At 37.5% G+C, this 14,149-nt stretch overlaps 1 long non-coding RNA gene across 1 annotated transcript; it reads left to right on the top strand.

Annotated features, from left to right (window-relative positions):
* The first annotated feature begins 1,528 nt into the window (after positions 1–1,528).
* On the top strand, positions 1,529–2,491 carry LOC135341037 (uncharacterized). Its single transcript, XR_010396521.1, has 2 exons — positions 1,529–2,223; positions 2,313–2,491. It is a non-coding gene; the product is annotated as an uncharacterized LOC135341037 (long non-coding RNA).
* Positions 2,492–14,149: the final 11,658 nt, after the last annotated feature.

The raw sequence follows: 14,149 nt of genomic DNA, 5'->3' as shown, positions 1-14,149 counted from the left end.
AGCTATAGGTCACACTCGAATTCTATTGGAAGGGACCGAATTCTGGACAGGCAACTGAGTGTATTGCAGCGAATAACAGCCTACAGGTGCAGTCTCTGCAGCTGAAGGATCTCTTCCTTACTCCAGTGACGTGTATCATGAGTTCTGTATTAGTTTTCTAGAAACTTTTCTGTGTTTCTGTTTTGTAGCATGCATGTGTGTCTCTTTATGAACTGATTCGATTGTTGTACCCTGAACCTCTATGAGTCTGACCTAGCTAAGCTAACTGAGGCATTAGATCCCCTGCCAACACATCATGCGTCTGATAATGTGCAGGTACCTTTTTTGGTGAGACTTATGCTGGCATAATGGATTAACAATTATATGAGAATAGGCAGATTTTGGAAATGCAGGTCATAATAATTTTAAACATTTGTAGGCCTGATGGAAGTACTGGTGGTTAATTATCTCCTTGAGTCATGTGGCCATTAGATGTTACTTATGCGACGACATGGGGTCTATGTTGTGCTTTGGAGGAATAATGTGGGAATATTAGGAAATTTGAAAAGAATAATAGGCTGTTAAAACTTGAAAAGAATACAATAATAATTATCTCGAGCATAATCTACCAACCCCTAATCATAACACGCCACATGCACTACATGCACAGTAAGAGTGTAAACACAGTGCACATTGAAAGTATTATGTCACAGCACTAATACTATATACACTGAATACAAAGTTGTTTACATCATGTGAAAACATCTAGATCTATAGCTTTTTGCTTATACCAATAAACATAGGTAGAGCATGATGTATATCAAAGTGAACTTTTAAAGCGAACTTTTGAAGCAGGTCAGAGTTCACAATACAGATGCCATGCATGCACACCGTCTCAGACTACATGATAACTTATAACATTTATTTAATTTCTATCATCATCGTCAACAATAAAACATTAAACTTAGGGAAAGAAAGTTTCGTATATCAAGTACAAACTAAGGCTGATCAAAAAAGATACTTAATTTTCCAGACTCGTGTTAAACTTGCAAGGTTCATGATATTAGTGCATAGATTTTGCTGGGGAAAATGGGTAAATTTTCTGACTTGGAGGAGCAAATAGGTATATAAACGAGACGATTTGTCTGCATGGAAAACAAAAAACACGGCTATAATTTGTTGTTTCTCGTCAGGAAGAATCTTTTTTTCATAGAAAAGACTACTAACTGGCTGTTATGTAATACAATTATACAGTCCAATTATTATAATTTCTATGTCATGACATGTTGTATATAACTTAATATTGTTAAACTTGGTTCTACCAGGCTTGACTGACACCCCGAGTCACTCACTCACATAAATCAGTTTATAAATCAGTTTATAAATTTCCTTGGGGGCATGCCCCCAGACGACCGTGTACCTGCGCATAATTATGGCATTTTAATTTTGTATTTTAAAATCAATAATAGCATAAATAGGTGAATAGAAAAATTAGTGAATACATGTAACTAGAAAAGGAAAAATAGTTTGATGTTACTTGAGTGCTAGCCTCGATTCCAAGCCGCTGAGAAAGACGGCCTGGTATACACTGTTTACGCATGCGCCAGAATTACCCAGAATCTGGGTAATCGTAAATTGCAGTATATTTATCAGTATTCTTATTCCGCATTAGTTTGTAAAACATTGATATCCGTTTCATTTATAATGATGTCATTGAAAAAAAGAAATCTAGTCCAAGTTGTGTAATGGCTGCTACCTTCTCTTCTGCTCTCGCGTACGTGTTATCCTGTGTTGGAAAACCAGGTCTAGTCTTGAAAGACAAGCAGCTGGAGGCGTTGAAGTGTCTGTACGCTGGTGTTTATGTGGGTACCGTACCGACCGGCTATGGCAAGTCCCAGAGCAAGTCCATCTGCTTTCCAGACACTCCCTTTCTTGATTGATGTGAAGCTTGACAGGACCAGTGCACCTCTCTCTGAAAGAAGTGTTGTGATGGTGATTTCTCCTCTTGTTTCTCTGAGTGAAGCCATCTTCAAAGTGTTGGTGTGTCTGTTCGACGTTCAGTGCCATTCTCTCTGGAAGGAAGTATTGTTGTGACATTTGCCGAAAATTGGTCACAGAGTAAGTACGTGGTATCTGGTCCGAGAACTGTGTGGCCTGAATGTGTTTACAATCCGAGGGACTTGTGTGAATCCGATCCGAGGGACTTGTTGCTTGAGTGTGTATTAATGGATAGTGCTTTCAATGGTAAATCTATTGTGTAAATCAATAAGTAGTCCTCACATTATGTTACGTCACAGCCACTGTACTTATCCACATTTATTTTTTACCCACAGGTTTAACTAAGATTAACTTGTCGCCTGAGTGTGTATCCGATCCGAGCCTCAAGTTAATGAATAAATCTACAGAGCTGATGTTTTACTTAGCTGTCTCTGTCTACAGTATATACAGAGAGGTAGCCTCTCCTTTTTCTTTTTTCTGTTCTTTATCACAATAAGATAAAATACTGTTTTAACGTTCAATGAGATAAAATACGGTAAATAATAAATTAATTGTCCACCCACGCGCCAACAGTAAATACCGTATAGCGGGTATATTTTGAGGGTATAAATGTTCGCGGTTTTCGCGGATTGAGCCTAAACCGCGAAAATTTATACCCACGAAAATTTATATCTTTATTGAATAGTAGGCGTGTTCAGTATTATTGACCACACCTATCAACAATAAGAGGTACCTCACCGTTATAGGCTAGGCCTGGATTCGAGGCTAACGGTGTGGTGGTACAGCTGCATGTTGATGTGCGCATGCGCCAAAAGGCTGGGAACTCAGACCACGAAAATAAAATCCGCGAAATCCTTTGTAATGGTCCATCCGCGAAAATTTATACCCTCGAAATATACCCGCTATACGGTACATAATCTACCAACCCCTTCTTAGTTAGTATAAGTATATGGTTCTTATTATTATATCCTCTGTTTGCTCACAACCGCAAACCATGTTTATTCTTCTAAAGACAAACGGCTTTCTCCCTTACTCTCTTGTTTCCCCCCAGCCAATCCTATCACCCAATGTATTAATGTGTTTGTAGAAAGATTCATAATAATTATAGCTGTGACGCTGCATATGACGGATTGATGTAGAAATTTAGGCCTGTGCCAAATATTCACACAATTATTTATTCTCAGCCTATTATTATTCAACTTCATCAGTCTCTGATTCAAAAAATTATTACTGACACCTATAGCGAATTAACATACCTATAGCACCAAAAGCCATAATTTTTAACATTCAAATATTGGATTATAATTATAATGATCAGATTTACTGCCATGTCATTTTGGAGCTATACTGCATGCGCTGCCTGCGCATGTGCTCATGCAATGAACTATTTTTTGCAGTGTATATACTGGCCACATGAAATATCTGTGGCTATACATTACAACACCGTATAACGGGAAAATTTGGCGATTAAAATTTTGACCGAAGATCGATAAATTAGCAATGAAGGCAATTCATTGACATAGTATAGCCACACGCCTGAGACACCAAATTAAAAAATGCCAATTCGATTCAAATATAAATGCTCACAAAATGTTCAGGTTATCGGCAGAATGTCGCTCAGGCTGCCGTGTTTTGATGAGCTTCGTCTGGGAAACACTTTGCTCTACCGATGCAGTAGCCACAGGAATTATTAGAACACAGCTATTTAAATATCTAAGCTGACTCATAGTACCGTTAGCACCGGGCTTGAAATTGTTGCCGCTGCATTTTAATGCAAACTGTGTTATCACTGCAAAACTTTTGTTTCACAATACAATTTGTACTTCATAAAAACCCTAAGAAAATGCATCAGATGCGATATATCAAACAGTCTAAAAACCAAAATTTCCTGGGGGGCATGCCCCCAGACGACCGTGTACCTGCGCATAATTATGGCTATTCAGCTTGTTCCCCTCCCCCCCCCCATTTTTCTAAAATGTGACTTTTGCCCCCCCCCTGCCAATTTTTGTTGTATGAAGGCTTGCTAGTTCTCTAAATTGCCAGCCTATATACTGTTTCTATACATGCAACACACATCAATTACTAACTAGGATATAGTCTATAGAAGATGAATTGCTACAGTGTGTACTGTTGTGGTTTACCTGTAACCACCTGATTAATTGCTTCCTCTAAAAAGAATTCAAAATTAATTGTGCCTACGAACAGTTTTACTTTTGCGATTCGGAGTGTGTAATAAATGAACTCGTTATATGCATGCAATTGTGGTGCAAATAAAAAGTATACTGAGATCAATATTGGTGCAGGAAGTGGTCAAACAGGCAGCCCAACCACCTGGAGAGTATCCAGTGGAGTTTCCAATGTGGAACTTATATAGCCGTAATGAAAAGAATTTGTGTGTTCACCACACTGTCCTTGTACCAGTGTATTAGTTAATGTTTAAAAGCTGTTATTGAGGTGTAGTTAATTATTTTGATTGTCATCAGATTTATCAACGAGTCATCAGTATAATTATATAGTGTGAGTATACACGGTAAAATGAAGCGTGGTTTTCATACAAAAAGTGCGTGATTTGGCACAATAGTCACGCAAATTAGTTTGTTTTAACACACTATAACATTCCATGCAGCAAGCGCGTCGCAACTATACCAAGTGAAATAAACAATTTTGAATAACGAACAAACAAAATTAAAATAAGCCAGTCTCGCAAATTTAAAAGACGTCAACATCGTTGTTTTCAGCTTCCACTGAAAGATGTGTATTCAATTGCTGTTGCTTTCGTCCTCAGGGAAGCCTGCATGAACAATTAATTATATCATGCCTATCTATAAGGCAAGGCGCTTGCTTCAATTCAGACGTTTATGGTGGTATAATGGTATGAATGCTGTTCGTTACGTAGAAATTTATCACTGTCTTTTATAGGCAAATATTAAAGTGCTGAACCCTCAATGTTTCTATGTGTCTCACAACCAGAGGAGTGTTGTACAAATTAACAACTATAACAAGGGAAATAAACTTAACTACCATAATTATTAGTTTGCAAACATAAAATAATTATACAAACATAATTATATATGCATGCAAACTTTGTGAGGGTTGATCAATAAAATTGCAAAACCTATAATGAATACACATGATCCTTGCCAGAACGCAATAGTTGATTGCAAAGGGTCAAGTTTTCTGCTGATTTGGCACAATCCAAAAATTTTTTCTCCGCAAAATATTCTGTAGAACCGAGATTATCCGGCGTTTCATTATCCGGAAACTCGATTATCCGGCTTGGCAGTTTTCTTTTTAATCATAATTCAGAAAATGGGCGTGTCCCTCAAATGCGCATGCGCGTTGCAGCTGTTACCATGGAGACATGCATGCTTATCTTCTGCGCATGCGCAGACAACCATGTGGCATTGCTGTTTATCAATAAAGTGGGTGGATCAAGGCGTGGTTTATCTATTCGATTATCCGGTATATTCACTTTTCCGGCCTGCTTCTGGAACCAAGGTGTCCGGATAATCGAGGTTCTACTGTATGGTATAATATTCTAGTAATACGGTATAAAACTGTAGAGGGCATGCTGATCAGAAGTAAGTTTTACTGATGTTGAACGCTATTGCAAGGCTTTGAGAGTGGTAATGGTGCATAATTATAGTAAGACATGTACTGCACACATGGGACTACCGTATTTATTCAATTTAAGGCATAAAAGCCACTTTTGGAGGGCAAATAATATGTTGGAGTCCTTGCGTTGCATATTTAGAGGGTTGTATCTAATTCGGAGGTCGGTCGGGTTACTCTATTAGCCTCGATTTTAAGCCACTTAATGTTTCTAGCGGCCTAAATGGAGGCCAAAGTATAGCCACTTCTAAATGGCCATATTTTGACCTCTGTTTAGGACGCGACATAAAAAATAAGTCAACGCTACTTTTAGAGGTCAGAAAATTTCCTAAGATAGAAGATGTCGCGAATTGCCTTAATTTTAGCACATTGCATTGTATATAGAACTTAGTACCATGCAGAGGAGGTACGACATGCATCTCGTGATCACTCTTTTAATCGCATTCCTTGACATTGGCTCAATGTACTGTGTTCCCACAATAACTCTCTTATTTTGCTTAGCTGGCAGTTAGTTTTATCTTTACCGTGACGCAACAAACCCTAAGCTTGTAGAACGCTTGTAAACATTTAGCTAGCTCGGTAAGTTGCTCAAGTGTTTCTCCAACTGATGCCTTGGTTATAACTCATTCGGATACCGTATAGCGGGTATATTTTGAGGGTCGAAACTTGTACGGAGAATAGCCTATGCATGTGATATTAATTTCGTGGGTATAAATTGTTTGCAGTACATGCTCAATCAGCGAAAACTGCAAACATTTATATCCTCGAAATATACCCGTTATACGGTATTTATGGAGCAAGCATAAATTATCTCATAACTGAGTAGTGGTTCACTGGGGTTCAGCGACGGAAACAGTTTAATCTAGGACCTATACTATACCAACTTTGAAAAGCCAAACGTCATCACAATGGAATTCAGTGTCGTACCTCCTCTGACTCGGCGAAGCTTTTACTGCCACGATTGAATGAGGCTATCAACGCAGCACAGCGCTTTGGCAGCCAGGTGAGCCAACACAAACAGACACACTGGCAGACCCGCGGCCACCTGTGTCAATAAAAGGTGGTGATATCAATAATGCGTGTATTATGATTATATATATACACACTAACCGGCTTGTATGCTTTAAGTTGGGCCTTATAAATTCACGGTCAGGGACAACATGAGAGACCAAACCAGAGCATCCATATTATCTAGGAGATTAAAGGAGATTCCTGAATAGCTTTACAACTTCTCACCTAAACAGAAACGTCAAGTGGAGTAGCTGGAACTCAACTTTCAACCGGACCTCTTTACAATCATAAAAAAGCATGACCGTAATTAGCAAACTATGTAGTTCATTCTTACTTTTAGTGGACAGGGGGTGAACCTTCCCCCCCCCCCTCCCCAACAGTTTGTGGAATAATGACACCATCAATTAGTACTACGCACATGAGACTTAAACATAGCTAATTATTTTCATAATAAATTTATTAACCCAACTATGTGCTTATAACCTGTAACTTCAAAAGTAGACTCTACTGTAATATTATAATGCACAAAATGGGGGGTGTAGTCAACAAGTGGGCATGGCCCCCACAATTCTGCGGCGCGCTAAGTTCTTTCTTTTATCTTAAATGAAACCCTGATGGAGACTTCTGCTCCCCTTTAGAGCTCTACATTGATGCAAAAACAGCAGGGTCTGAAGGATTCTCAATAATATTATTTATCGTATAATTATAGAAGATTAAGGAGATTCCTGACTAGTTTTACAATAAAATAAAACCTAAACAACAGCATCACAATCATTGAAATTCCAACTGGACCTTTTGGAGTTTCTATATAATTATATGCACATAAAACAGCATGACTTTAATTAATCACAAAGTATGTATACTGTATAGCGGGAAATTTTCGCTAAATGGCTCAAGAGCCCTTAGAAGAAATGTTCACAGTTATAATAATTACCGTCTTTCTTCTAATTACAGCGTCACCTAGTGGCGCACAAATAGAACAAGAAAAAACTCAGTTTGGCGCTTATATTAGCTTAACAAGTGAACGTACGAGTAGTTGTTTCCATGAGGCTTCATAGATCAGTTGTGCATAAAGTCTCGATTAAAGGCCAAGTATTGTAATTACCTAAGTGCCAGCAAAAAATAATTCCAGAATTTACTTGGCGTTCAATTGGAGTACAATAAAAATTATTTTGTGAACTTGGGGCTTCTATTAAAGTGACGCTGTATAATTAGAAGACGGTATTTGCGTTTCAATGCCAAGAAACCACACCCACCCACCAACAAATGTTCATGTGTAAACGTATAAAATACCGGTACGTGGGCCAGTTTTAATTTTCGCTGTACCGTAATTATTCGATTTAAGGCAACACTTTATAATTACGAAGCCAGAGGTCGTTTCTTTTGGAGATTGAACAATTATGTTGAAGTCCTGGTGTCGCATATTTTAGAGAGTCGCATCTAATTGGAGGTTACTCTACTATCTTCGATTATAGGCCACTTAAATTACATTGTTTCTTGCGGCCTGGAATCGAGGCTATGGTTTGACCTCTATTTAGGACGCGACATAAAAAAATAATTGTCAACGCAGCACGCGCTAGAACTTTTAGAGGTTAGAAAATTGGAAAAGATCGAGGGTGTCGCATATTTGGCCATTGGAGGATCGCTTTAAATCGAATAAGTATGCAAAACTTCCCGCTATATAGACGTCTACAGTAGTTCATTCTTACGTTTGGTGCTGATGACTTGAGACTTCTGCTCTCCTTTGGAACTCAAAGTGTAAAGGACAGCGCGATCTGAAGAAATTTCTAAGTACTTGGACTTGATATCAAAAGAAATAGAAAAGCAGCTGCAACTGCATTGCAGTGCATTGCAGAAAAATTGATCATGTGATCCAGAGCCTCCCCTTGCCATGTGCGCGCACACACACAAATGCAGTCTTCTTCTCTGTGACCTGACTCTCAGACTGCCAGTAGACTGTTCTGATTCCAAGCAACAGCAGGATCTGCTAAAGGTTAGCCAGTTTTCAGTAGAACATGGCATAGGCTATATATGCAATCACCCAATTTCACAAAACCCCAGGCCCACTGTGTGTTTATATATCGATGCCCCCAGCCCCGTTTGTGTGTTGTATCCCCATAGCAGCATCGAAACATGTCTATTAAACTGCTCAGACATATTTCATCTATAAATTCTCAATGCAGTCGCAGCGCAGCTGGCTGTGATTTATAGGGTGCCTTACTCACAAGAGTAACTTGAAACTGCCTTATACGAATTGTGTCTCAATTAATTTTGTGGATTTGTTGTTGTCGATCTAACTAAATTCCGAGGGGTCCGACACTGTAATTATTCGCGTACAAGATTTCAAAATCTCGAGATTTCGCAAAGATTTCGAGATTTCACAGATTTCACAGAGCATCACTGGGGTTGAAGATTAAAAGTTCCTGAGTACATGACATTGTGTCTAACTAACCAGAGTCTACCGTCATTCACCACTTGCACTAGTCATGCACCTTGGTCATGGATGCACTAGCACTTGCACTGTGAGCTGATGCAGTCAAGGCATAGATATAATTATGGGCGTGCCCGTCCCCTTTTTTTGGAGGTAGGCCACGCCCATCTAGTCAAAGCATAGCACAATAAGATTACGGAAAATGAGGTCAAAGGTGAGATTTCGGGATTTTATAAGATTTCAAAAGTGGGTGTACAAGATTTCATGCAGTGTCGGACCTCTCGACTAAATTCTGATAATTATTATAATTATTATTATAATCTTGGAACTGTTATGTTGTATAGTAGACTTTCGCTAATCTGGCTCTCTGAAGTACGTTCACCTTAATATTATGGTCGTTTCGTTTGCTAGCTTGATCATTACTGCAAAACTCGCTATTCTGTTTTGGTGGATACGAGAGAATAAATAATCAAGAGAGAGAAAACTGCAAAATTATTCATAATTATTATTCGAGGCAGGACTGTTTTTTAGTCGTGGCTATTTTCTGAAATGCAGCCACCTCGCTCTATTGCAGCCAAACTGCACTGTCCTAAGGGTGACCAGATTAGCAAGAGTCTACTGTATATTCAACGATCTGCATGCACTGTACGTTTCTTGTAATTATGTGTTGTTATAATTACATACATAGTGTGTGAAATCCAGTTTTACAGTGTAGTAACCATGCATAAATTGTGGGATAATCACGTATCAATTTTTACAGTGTAATAAAATTATATTCATGTACCCTATTAAAAAGTACAATAAAATAACCGTACCTGTCCAAAAATACGCCCCCTCCGTATTTTATGATGATGTATGATATACTGCTATATACTAGTCTGAGCTGTACTGAGAGCTTATAATCAATGTCACCGCAAAAGTAATTCATTATCACGGTTCCGGACTACCGGGAAGCACTCTCTTCAATGGCATGTTCAATATACAACAGGTGAAAACCTCATTTAACTAATTCCTTCTAGCAGACGATGTGCTAGCACTGCTTTTACAAGAGGAAACTAATAGGAAAGCATATACAATAACTTGGGGCTAAAACTGAAAAGACACAGACCGTGCAGAACTAGAAAACTTACTAGTCAGAAAACATTGTTACAGTATATACACGTGCAGTATGTGGGATTATTTACACCCCATGCTCACTATTATTACACCAGCACCATGCAGATTTACTCCGTATATAGAAGCTGGGGATTATTTACGTCCCTGTTTTAACAGTTGCATGCAAGATCAATTAAGGATAACTCTATAGCTCAGAAGAGGCAGAAATTCTATAGATGGTATATAAATTGCGCATGTGAAAACGATTGACTTGACCCTATATAGATAAAAATATAGTGAGGTTCACTTCAATATAAGACTTAGGGTACAAGCGGGTATTATGAGACATTACTTACCTCCCTGTATTGCAGTAATTTTGAGGGAGCTAAATTTTGTTTACACCCTCCTTGAATTGTTTACGCCCCTGTTTTAGCAGTGGCAAGGGAATAGTGTTAAATTATTAAGATAACTCTATAGCTCAGAAGAGTTAGAAATTCTATAGATGGTGGTGTATAAAGTGTGCATGGTGAAGACAATGGACACAATACAATTTAGCCCAATAGATGAAAATAGTGAGGCTCACTTTCAATATTAGGACTTACATCAAAGTAGAGCGAATGCACAACAGGTCAATTGAAAAAAAATTTGTTATTTTCTTCATGAGCAAGCTGAACGAAAATTTTACCCACTAAAACGTATAGGTGTGGTTTATCCGGAACGCATGCATGCAATGTTACTAGTGCACGTATATAAGGAAGCAAATAAAATTTAATTTGTGCTCACAAAAATCACCACTGTTCCAAGTTCAATGAATATTATTTTTACCCCACGAAAATTACCCGCTAAACTACCAGTAGTGCCTGCACATCCATGTTCCGCATTCTCCAAAACTAGGGATTGGCCATGGTAGATTATGCTGACACAATTTTGAGCACAATAGGCACATTTTTTGGGTGAGAATTATGCTGGCATACTATAGGCACCTTTATAAAATTTATGAGAATAATAGGCAGGTTTTGGAAGTACATGCAGGTCCAGTACAAATGCAGCCTTTTTAGAAGAGTCCGTAGCAAAACTTGTTCACAGAGTGTTACTACTCTAGATCTACTTAGTAGTTAGAACGCTAGCTATTGGTAGCTGCAAGAGTGAGAAGAGAGCTGCAAGGCTCTGCTGACATGATGCAGCCATTAATATTAGACTTGGACTTTTGGCATCGATCGTTTTTAACAACAATTATCGTACGTCCATCATACTCTTTGAGTTTCCCTGTGATTCTGGATGTCATAGTATAAACATTTGTAGGCCTGATGAAAGCATGTACTGGTGGTTAATTATCTCCTTGGCATTCTATATTATAGTGTTAATAGATAGAGTCATGCATGTGGCCATTATTTATGTTACTTGTGCAGCGACATGGGGTCTATATGTTGTGCTTTAGAGGAATAATGTGGGGAATAATAGGCGAGTTTGAAAAGAATAATAGGCAATTTAATTGGCTGTTAACTTGAGCATAAAAGAATAACATAATAATTAAAATAGGTAATATCTCAATCTTATATTAATTATGCGGTCTGTCAGTTGTGTGCTGTGCTTATATATGTCTACATCTTAATTATGCCTCGAGGCGTAGCCGCACGAGGGATATGGACGAGAGCCTAAAGACAGGAATCAGAAAGAGCAGAAAATATGTCACCTTAAGATAGGCCATTTGAACCGACTTAATTAGCGGTTTTTAATTTGGCGTCTCAGGCATGGCTAGTACAGCAATGACGTTGTGTCCACTGGAAACTTAAATTTGACGATCTTCAGTAAAATTGCCAGTTATACACATAATAATGTTGTGGTACATTTAAAGACCTTCAATCCTCTATCTGTTTTCTTGATGGTGAGAATTATAATTTTAAACTCATGACTCGTAATCATTGCTCCCTTCATTTCAGAATAGCATGATCAGGAATTACCGTTGTTTAATTGGTATGACAGCAGTACGTGTCAGCAAAGAAGGAAAATCGTTTGTCTATATATGGATCAATGTGCAGTTAGCTTGCTGTTATTCCATATAAACTTTGTTGACAAAATCTGCTTTCAATTGTGTTGAGGTTATCCATGCTATAAATGTATATATAATAGCACTTTAGAATTACTGACGTACAGTATACAACATAATTATGTAAAACACGTACAGCTCTTTTAATCCAGTTATAGCAAGAAATTAAAAATTTTACATGCACTGCAGAGGTCCGTCCATTAGGATCATTACTCCTACCCGTTGTCATTGGTTGCCCGCTACACACCACATGCAGCAGCTGCATGTGCGCGCTAAATACTTTTGTTGTCTTTATTGAATTGTGCATGCAATTGCTTTTGTCATGCTTTATACAAAAATGTTTACTGTATAATTATTTACGTGTGCCTGCATGCATCTAGACCATTATAAATTATATACTTGCATTGTACAATATGGACCCCCATGCAGTTTACGTATATGAGTCAACACATTGCAGTTGCAGTAGTACCGTGTTTGCCTGAGTTATAATATTTGGCGAAAAAGCCAATTGAACTGAATTGGCGGCGTCTGGTAAACTTTAATTAAATTTGGTGATTTTCAGTAGAATCTGCCAAATCGCCAAATTAAAACGCTTTTAACCGTAATACAATATTTGTTCGCTTGTGTACATGTATATAGTAATGTGCAAATGCAGAGTCTATGTGGAAGGCATTAACGTATACTACATTTATAAGCTATAATATAGCTTTTACCTTTTAAAGACCATACACTATTGTAATGTTTAAACTTTACACATTTATTTTTCTCAAGTGTTGTTGAACTATATAGTTTCCCATGTACCGAGTCACATTGTAATAATTCTAATCTTCGTTGACAGGTTCATAAATCACATTGTATGTCGGTGTTGCAATTATAGACTATTATAATTATATATATATTATATAGTTTATGATTATAAGCACTGCATTAATTTGTACATTACCAACTGCTGCCCAAGAATTAGTGTAGATAGTGGATGCATGGTGAATACATTATTGGGAGTAATTTCCTATATGTGTATAGTTTTATGCACTCAAATGTCTGAATTATAACCCCCAGACTAACATTATAAATAGCAGGACATGATTGACGTGCATATATACTGGCTTTCCTTATTTGGTCAGGAATTTGCCATGCATTGAAAGCAAGATCTCCGTTCATGTTTATGTTTATGGTTGCATTTCTTGTAATTATACTGAAAGTTAACATTCAAGTTTGCTTAGCAAAGTAATTTCGATTGTCTGAATAACATGATAAACATGCAGGCTTTTATAGTACCTTATTATTACTATTATAAACGGGTACTAATTTTAGCGAATTTTAGAATTAACACTAAATTAAGTACGTGCTAATAAAATGCGATGAAAATGTATTTTTGAGAGTATGCTAAGCAAACTATAGCCCTTTTTTTTCATCTGTATCTGACTCCAAACTTTCCATTCAACCTTAAAACTCATACTTGTACATCTTTTGACAAATAAAATTATTGTGCTAACGAATTTGCTACAAATCCGCCAAAATTAGTACCCTAAAAATCTGAAAACGCTAAAATTACTACCCGCCTATAATAGTAACATTAAGGTAAGTTATGTGTTTCATAAATTCTTGTCAATAACGCTATAATTATACTGGCCACAAATAAAATATCTGTGGCTATACCATCTATACATTATAATACTGTATAACGGGGAAATTAATTGTGACATTTCTATACACATTTAATTCTAAAAATCAGATCGAGTGCTAAAATAATTATAGTGTTTTGTACTTTATACAGTTAGTGCTGAGATGTACTTGAACTACTTGCTGGAATATTCTTCAAACTACAAAATTAATTTGTATACTTGCAAGCACGTGTGAACAAAATGCTAAAAAATGTTTCTGGGTCAGGTATCCCCTGATTCTTCTGGCTGAGTAGACCTCCCAATGTTTTCTTGAAAGCTAATCGTACTTCATGGTTCAGTCGCCACTCTCTC

Source organism: Halichondria panicea, chromosome 1 (genome assembly GCF_963675165.1).
Source record: "Halichondria panicea chromosome 1, odHalPani1.1, whole genome shotgun sequence".
Classification (NCBI taxonomy): Eukaryota; Metazoa; Porifera; class Demospongiae; order Suberitida; family Halichondriidae; genus Halichondria; species Halichondria panicea.
The sequence above is the reverse complement of the archived record's forward strand: the minus strand, read 5'-3'. Positions and strand labels throughout refer to the sequence as shown.